Source organism: Octopus sinensis, linkage group LG20 (genome assembly GCF_006345805.1).
Source record: "Octopus sinensis linkage group LG20, ASM634580v1, whole genome shotgun sequence".
NCBI classification, from domain to species: domain Eukaryota; kingdom Metazoa; phylum Mollusca; class Cephalopoda; order Octopoda; family Octopodidae; genus Octopus; species Octopus sinensis.
In genome coordinates, this window is record NC_043016.1 from 17,463,260 (window position 1) to 17,473,259 (window position 10,000).

Sequence of the window (10,000 nt, forward strand, 5' to 3'; positions counted from 1 at the left end):
TGTGTGTCTGTTTTTTTCCCCCTAGTATTGCTTGACAACCGATGCTGGTGTGCTTACGTCCCCGTCACTTAGCGGTTCGGCAAAAGAGACCGATAGAATAAGTACTGGGCTTACAAAGAATAAGTCCCGGGGTCAATTTGCTCGACTAAAGGCAGTGCTCCAGCATGGCCGCAGTCAAAATGACTGAAACAAGTAAAAGAGTAAGAGAGTATATATATATATATATATATGTGTGTGTATGTATATAGGTGTGTGTGTGTGCATGTGTTTTGTGTTTGTTTCCACCACTTGACAACTGGTGTTGGTTTGTTTATATCCCTGTAATTTAGCAGTTGAAGATCGATACTGGGGTTGATTTGTTTGACTAAATCCTTTAAGGCAGTGCTCCAGCATGGCCACAGTCAAATGACTGAAACAACTAAAAGAGAAGAGGTTAAAAAAGAAAGTTCCTTATCAAGATATGAAGAAGAATATGTGATAGAAATTTAATTAGATTGCAATATTTTCAGAAAACCATTTCAAAAACTTTTGAAGATGAACTATTTTTTTCGACTCGTAAAAGTAAAGTTGTCTTTTTCCTTAAAGTCCCGAGGAACTGAACTAACTTAAAACCGTTTCAAGAGATTATATGGATTGTGACTTGAAGATTTTTCAATATGCAACATACTCTGTATGAAAGTAAAAGTGAAAAATGTTGAATGGATGACTAGTAAAGGATATCAGAAGAATGACTAAACGTGCTTAACAAATTCTTGGATCATTTATTCCAATGTTGCCATAGCTTTGTGATGTTAAAGAGCAAGGCTCAGCACCGCATTTGTGTCATTTGGTATTCTGTTTGAATCTTTCCGTAGCTGAGTGGTTGGAATAAATTGCATCAGGTTTTTGTAAGTGTGCATATGCATCTTCTAACCCACATACTTATTAAATGCCTCTTGGTATGGAAAATAAACTTAAATAAATATATATATATATACTAATAAAATATAATAATATTTTATTTTTCAAGAATTAAAAAGAGACTACAAAAATTAAAAGAAAAAAATTGAAATTCCTAATAAAATTAATAACCTTTAAATAAAAACTATTAATGGAAAAACAAAAAAAAAGTTACAAACTCCTAAAGTGTGGCATTTTCTTTCCTTAAACTTGCTATTTTCCAATCACAGCCTCAGGTAATGACTGTTCAAAGAGATTTATGATTGAAAGCATTTTAACTATGATCATACAGCATTTGTCAAAGAATTGTGTGCTCCAGAATATGTAATCCAATGTGTCCTTCTTTTATTCTAAAGTGAATTGGTTGCTATATCTAGCATGTTTAGTCATAGTTTATATGCATCTATACAAGTTTCATGATAGAATTATGTGCCCTTTGCTTGCTGTTGTGAGAGGAGACTTCAGAAGGAGCTAGCTGAATGATTTTACCCCTTCACCTGGCTAGCTTTTAGAGCCATATCCTTAATATGAATTTGCTGGCAAGGATCCAGACAAATGAATAGAAAAAAAAAGTGCAAAACAGTTAATTAAATTTATGTTGTTCTGCTGTGAATTTGTTTGATTTATCGTACTGAATACATTTAAAGGGATTCTGGACCTTCTTTTTACTCTTAGGCTTTAACAAATCCACTGAATCAATGGTACTATTGCAATATATTAATAAAATAGCCAAGTTTGATATGCCAAAAACTGCTTCTCTGGAACTTAAGAATTACAGCTAATTTCTGATATTATATTTCAAGACTATGAGGGGGGCCATGTATGCCACCTTCACCCCAGTGAATGTAGAATGTTATGTGGACTGATTATGCAAGCTGGAAACAAGCAAAAAAAATTTTCATCCAACAAAATTTGAAATAGCAATACTTGTATTTGTGAGAAAGAAGGCAACAAATCGCTTGAATGGTGGCTCTGTTATCATTTAACTGTCTATTCTCACGTATTTATACTGGCAATCTTCAGCTCAGTCGTACATGAATGTGCAGTGAAAAGACAAAATGTGGATCGATTAAATTAGATCAAGGCAAATCACCAGCGAAGCACACCACGTGTTTTAGTTTGACAGTTTATTCTGAATATTCCAGGTAATTTAACCATTCATATAAGTGGTTAATATGTAGAGTTGAAAAGAAAGTTCGCTGCTATGAAGCGTCTTGCAAAGCCAAGCATGTATTAAAGGAGTTATTGCTACATTTGACGTGGAGTAACTTATACTCAAAGGATGAAACGAATGAGTATTTTAGGGTATTACCACGTATGTTTCTACAGAGTAATTTCGTTAAGTTATGCCATTATCTTGGTGAAAAGTAATCTAAAAAACATCCAGTGGTGTATTAACTGAAGAAGCGGCAGTAAAGGAAAACTTGAACTTACGCAATGTTATTATGCTAAAATGTACGATGTACAATGTTCTGAAAGAGGTTGTTATGGAACCATATGCAGTAATACCTAAAATACCCGTTCATTTCATCCTTATTACTCTCTCTCTCTCTCTCTCTCTCTCTCGCTCTCTCTACTCATACATATATATTATAAATATAAATATACATACGGTGCCCCAGCATGGCCACAGCTCATGAGCTGAAACTAGAATCAATCAATCAATCATACATACACTCGTGCGTACTTACATACATTCGTGTATGCATATATACATTCATACACACTTACATACGTAGGTGTGTGTGTGTGTGTGGTAAGGCTTCGACAAGTAGAATAGCTCTCGATCAGCTAAGAAAATGTTATAATAAAAACCACAAGTTTTGTTAAATATTCTGGGTTTCCTGGTCGAGACATTTTCAACTGAGAACAAAACCGTTTGTCAGTTGCTTGCTTTTTAAGAAGATGACGATTAAACAAGGGATGCTGATGAGGAAGAAGACAAAAAGAATACACAAGGGATATATATATATATATATATATATATTATATATATGCGTATATAGTAATAATAATAATCCTTGGATGGAATTTATAGATATTTTAATGCTTCGCTACGCCCGTTTCCACAAATCCCATGCTTCTTAAGATCATAGTTCGTATTCCTGGAATGATTACAGTACAATATGTAGTATCCATGGACATCTGGTGGATCATGTTCATGGATCATCCATTACTACGGGAGAAAAATGCGCATATATATATCATCATCATCATCATCATCATCATCATCATCATCGTTTAACGTCCGTTTTCCGCGCTAGCACGGGTTGGACGGTTTCGACCGGGGTCTGGAGAGCTCGGGACTGCCCCAGGCTCCAGTCTAGTCTGGCAGTGTTTGTACAGCTGGATGCCCTTCCTAACGCCAACCACTCCGCGAGTGTAGTGGGTGTTTTTTACGTGCCACCTGCACAGGTGCCAGAGGGGTCTGGCATCGGCCACGTTCGGATGGTGCTTTTTATGGGGGGGGGGGGTGCAGAAATATAGGGGAGCACCAGTGGGAGGGGGGTTCAGAGGACAGGTAATAGGCAAGTAGAACGTAGGATATCGAGAGAGGGGTAATGCATGGTGAAATAGCGTATTGAAAGGGGGGGTTCAAAGAGTAGACCCCTATAATGGTGGTGGGGGGGTGCAGAAATATAGGGGAGCACCAGTGGGAGGGGTAGGTTCAGAGGACAGGTTCTAGGCAAATAGAATATAGTAGATATAGGCGAGAGAGGGGTAATGTATGGTGAAATAGCGTATTGAAGAGGGGGGTTCAAAGAGTAGACACCTATAATGGTGGTGGTGGGGGGGTGCAGAAATATAGGAGAGCACCAGTGGGAGGGTGGTGGTCAGAGGACAGGTCTAGGCAAGTAGAACGTAGGATATCGAGAGAGGGGTAATGCATGGTGAAATAGCGTATTGAAGAGGGGGGTTCAAAGAGTAGACACCTATAATGGTGGGGAGAAGACGACATCCGGTATAGTTGGAGCAAAATAGAGATATCCGGTATTGTGGTGGGGGTGGGTAGGGAGGGCCGAGCGCGCGCGCGAGAAGAATCGGCAGCACATATTTCTCTGCCTGTAAGGGAGATAGATCTTAAATATCTATAACGATAACTAGTGAATTATCAGAATATGCAAAAACGAGGCGAGGCTGAAAATAGTAAACAGAGTGGCGACTAGGGGGATCAGAATAATAATAATTTATATATATAATTTCAACAATTGAGGGTAAAATTAATTAATTATTAATCAATTTCACCAAGTATTCAGTATGCAAAGGACCATTTAAGGCGAATTCAAATTATTACATTATATAAAAGGGCTTAGTAAAAGTAAAGTAATTTACGGCAAAGTAATTTATTTTACTAAGCCCTTTTATATAATATATATATATATATATATATATTATTAACGATGGGGGATTTCACCCTTCCGAGTGTTGATTGGTCCACAAACAGCTTGAAACCAGGTTTTCCACCCCAACTTCTGATAAGGAAGCAATCGAATTGATTTTTGATTTAATAGATGAGTTTTTCCTAACCCAACTTGTTCGTGTACCAACAAGGCGTCAGAAAACACCTTGAACCTAGTGTTCAATAACCACAATGATTCTATCCTCAATATTGCAGTGGAAAAAACACCACTACTCTCAGACCGTGACATGGTTCTCTGCAATCTGAGATTCTACCAACCAAAGATCAAATCCAGTGACATCACTTCAATCCATCCATTTGACACTATGGATCTTCATAATGCAGTCTGGGATGCGGTCAGTTATGATCTTTCACGAGTTAATTTGGCCTTCACACATCCACCACTCCTCCAACATAAACACATCATAGCAGACATTTGTAGACACTGTGACAAATATATGCGCAACACATACTCCATTAAGATCAGAATCCCTACAAAGTGCAGAATCCCTAGAAATTGAAAAGCAATTATCAGAAACATAAAAAGAATTAACAAGAAAAATCAACCAACTTAAATACTGCCAGCAGCAACGCACCCATTCGACTGTCATTGCATCACTCGAATCGAAAAAACACGACCTCCAAAAACGCATGATGACCATCATTAACAGTCAAAGAGCAGCTGAGGTGAGTTGGGCCAATGAGAAAATAAAACTCAATCCTAAAATGTTCTTTTCATTTGCAAAAGAAAATATATAAAGACGCTGTTTCTACTGTTGGTCCTCCGGTTGATGAGAACAACACTCTACATGATGCAAAGTCCATGTGCGAGATACTGCACAGACAATACTGCTCTGTCTTCAGTAACCCTAATGCAGTTGACCTGGCTAGTATCAGTGATGTTAACCCTCAACTAACCATATCTAACATAACTTTTGGTGCACCAGATATCCTAACAGAAATAGATAAATAGATAAAATTAAGGTCCCGATAAGTTCTCGGCCACTGCCCTGAAGATGTATCGACATCAAATTGTACCCAACTAGCTGAGCTCTGGATAACCTCAATTGATGCAGGCTACATTCCTGATAATTCTCTTTCCCAGTCTTCAAAACGGGAAACAAATCTCTTCCAGTGGACTACCATCCGATTTCCCTCACTTCTCATATCATTTGAGAGGGTGATAAGATCGCAGATAACTCACCTCCTTGAAGACAACAATCTGCTGAAACCGAACCAGCATGGTTTTCGTGATGACAGGGACTGCCTGTCATAGCTTCTGCACCATTTTGATGACATCTTAAAAGCGTTGGGAGAGAGCTTCAACACTGACACCATATACCTTGATTTCAGCAAGGCATTTGACAGAGTGGACCACAACATCCTACTGAAGAATCTGTCCAACATTGGAGCCCATGGAAGGCTGCTGCAGCAGATAAAGTGTTTCCTCATGAACAGAACCCAACATGTGTTTGAGGGAACACAATCCAGTTCAGCGAAAGTCAGTAGTGGTGTCCCAAAAGATATTGTGTTGGGCCCACTTCTCTTCATTATTTACATCAACGACGACATAGTATTTCATCAGAATTTTACATTGATAATCTTCGCAGATGATTCCAAACTCCAGAAAGCCATAAACGGCTTGAGAGACCGAACATGCCTTCAGTCAGATCTGTTTGCTATTGTTCAATGGACGGAAAAACAAAAACAATATGCTTTTAAATGAAGATAAGTTTAATTTGATCCACTTTGGGAAACAGAAAACTCTGAAATTACCATATGCTCTTCCCTCGGGCGATTCCCTAGTGTCATCCAACAATATCAGAGATCTTGAAGTGATTATTGATAACAATCTAAGCTGGAATTGCCACGTAAACAGCAAGGTTGACTTGACCCACAAGATGTGCTCCTGGATTCTGAGAACTTTCCGGTCTAGAGATGCCTACACTATCATCCTTCTCTCCTCTTCTTTTGCTCGACCCCACCTTGAGTACTGTTGCTCATTGGGGTCCCGCCATGTGAAAAACTCATGAAAGTAGAAGCACTCCATAACAAGAAAGATAGACGGCATGAGAGGTATTGGTTATTGGAGTCGAATGAAAAAACTTAATCTCTACTCTCTCCAACGCCGCCGGGAGCACTACATCATTTGAGTTATGTGGAAAATATTCCATCAATATTGCACAACTGATGTTGGAATCAATTTTAAAATCCATCCAAGACTTGGCCCCTGTGTTATCCGCCCAATATATAAATCGAACTCGGTATACATAGCAACATAACGTCACAATTACTTTACCTCAACAGGTCCAGCTCTCTTTAATACCACACCAAAATACGTCAAGACGGAAACGGATCCCATAAAATTCAAATGTTTACTGGACAAAGGTCTTAAAAAATACTGGACCAACCTCTTACACCCCGGATATGTCTCCAATAATAATAACTCTTTGTTAGAATAGGCTATGTATATACGCACGCTCATATATACGTGTAATCTGTATGTATTATCACCCCTGTGCACGCATATATATAGGTATATATAATATATATATATATATAATATATATATATATATATATTATATATATATATATATATATATATATATACAGGGGTTGGGCAAAATAATGTAACCACCTCGCATCATAGCATCATAATTTGAAATATCTTAAAAACCGTCAAAAGCTTGTTTATTTTTGTTTTTTTTAAAAATTTATTATTAGCGTTACTTAAAATGTTTTTTCTAAAATTGTTGTTTCTTTCAGATATCATCAGAAAAAGGTAATTAAAATTCATTAAAATGACATCTATTAGACTTTCAAAGAGGTCAAATTGTTGGTGCTTGTATGGCAAGCGCTAGCGTAACGAAAACAGCCGAAATGTTTGGTATATCAAGATTTACCGTCTTGAAAGTAATGACAGCCTTTGAGAAAGAGGGAAAAACCTCCTCATAAAAACAAAATTCCAGAAGAAAACCAAAACTTTCAGATAGGGACCGTCTGACTCTTACACGAATTGTTAGAAAAGATCACAAAAGTATAGCTCCCAAAATTACTGTAGAGCTTAATGATCACCTCGAGAACCCAGTTTCCACAAAACCTGTTTGCCAAGAGCTGCACAAAGCCGGATTTCACGAGAGGACTGCAATCAGAAAACCACTACCTTCAAAAACAAATGTTGCAAAGCGTTTAGAGTGGAGTAAAAACCTACAGAATTGGTCCCTAGAGCAGTGGAAGAATGTTATTTTCTCGGACGAGTCATCTTTTACCTTATTTCCGTCCACAGGCCGAGTATACGTGTGAAGACAGCCAAAAGAAGCATTTGATCCAGACTGTCTTCTTCCAACTGTTAAACGTGGAGGAGGATCAATGATGATTTGGGGGCCTATATCTTGAAAATCCGTCGATCCAATGGTTTCCTTTCATTGCAGAATTAATAGTCAAGACTATTTAAGAATTTTATCTGATCAAACTCATCCTATGGTTGAGGAACTGTTTCCGGAGGGAGACGCAATCTTTCAAGATGATAATGCACCAATTCATACAGCTAAAGTTGTTTCTGAATAGCACAAGGAACATTCTAGTGAAGTTGAACATCTTATCTGGCCACCACAGTCCCCAGACCTCAATATTATCGAACATTTATGGTGCATTTTAGAAAAACAAGTAAGGAGTCGATATCCTCCACCATCTTCACTACAAGAACTGGAGACTGTTTTAGCTGAAGAATGGACAAAAATTCCTTTGGAATCGCAGAATTCAAGCTGTTATAACTGCCAAAGGTGGCCCTACGCCATATTAAAATATTTTTGCCTGAAATGTTAAGGTGTTTCCATTATTTTGTCCAACCCCTGTATATATAGATGTAAGAACTTACTGTGGGAAGGGTGCGTAGCGTTCGATTATGAATAAATAAAATGAAAAATACACATTGTGTACAGGACAACGAGTGAAAAATACGTAAACACATATATATATATAGGACTATATATATATATATGTATGTGTATGTGTGTGTGTGTGTGTGTGTGTGTTTATTGTTTTTGTGGTTAATTGAATGTATTTCTCCTGATCTTCCTTCCTTCGATTTTCGAACATTATGGTAGTTAATATCTAATAGAGTAAATTTGGGTTTGATGATATTATTTATAAACGATTTATCTATTGTTTGTTAATGATTTAATTAGAGAAAGAGAGCTAAGATTTGGAGAAAATAATCTGTATTACTTCGGTGTCACCTATATAAACTATTGATCGAAACGATATTGAGATTTATTGATTCTGAGCAGGATTAGAGTTATCATGTAGTTAGTCATTACATGGATGTTTTCATTATTTATGTGGTTCTTACCAAACCTTTGAACTTAAAAGCAAAACCCATTGATTAGTTTTTCAAATTTTTTAAAGGAAAAAACTATTGTCTGGCTGAGCGATTAAACGGGGAAACGCCATTTCTATTACATTAACGGAAGGGATGAAAACATTTCAGGATAGTTTTTCTATTGTGATTTACACATTTTCTGAGTTACAAAGAACAAAACTTCAGCTCTGAGACAAAAATAAATATTTAGTAAATATTTGAGAAAACACCTATGTGTAATCAACTTATCTTTGTTCAACCTACGTGTGTGTATGAAAATGACATGGAAACATGCCACCGACAACCATTGCATTCTACCATCAAATTTTATCCAAATTCGTGTAATGGTTATATTTTTATGATGTTTATCCTCGACTAACTGCAATTCATCAAACATCTGGAAGATCTATTTGGAGAAAGAACTAAAGGACTTTTAAGAGTTAAATGAATTATACAGATTTACTGGTGTTTGGATTACAAAAGAATCTAATCGCAAATTCGGTCATTGTTAATCAAGCTTGATGCGTAATGCAGTTCGTAGGGGATTGTGAATGGGAAATATGCTGTGTGGTAATACGTTGTATTTAAATGTTATTACATTCAGAGGAATTTTATAATGGCTTCTGATATTGTCGCCCAAAACGGATTCTGTCAGATGAGAACTTCCTTCACTCTAATATAAACAATACACTGATGCATACTTACAACGTACATGCACACATACACACGCACGCACACACGCACACACACACACGCGCGCGCGCGCACACACGCACACACACACACACACACACACACACGCACACACACACGTGTATAAAAGAGTTCAGGATTCGAGTGAATCAGGTACTTAAATAGTAAACCACCAAGTTCGGGTCAAAGAAACACCAATCACGTACAAAACAAAATTAGAAGAACAAATACTGAAGAACAGACGGATAAATATTCCTCCAGTTGCAAATACGATCAATTGTTCCTGACTGAATATATCACGAATATCAAGGCTGTACCTAGGAACACTCACTGCACCGATTGTACTGCACTTTATAGACTCCAGATCCTCAGGTTCTGAGTAAGGTGAATCATAAATAACAACAGATTGAATTTGGTTCATTCACTACAGCTGTTTCAAACGAGTTTTGTTTTTAAATAAAGTTATTATATGATGTGATAAAACCGTTTCCATCATGCGAATATACACGAATTAAACATTTAAAAAACAAAAAAAACATTCCAAGGATCAACATTATGTGCCACTTCATGATTCCTGGCTAGCTTCAGTCAAAGAATGAATTACTT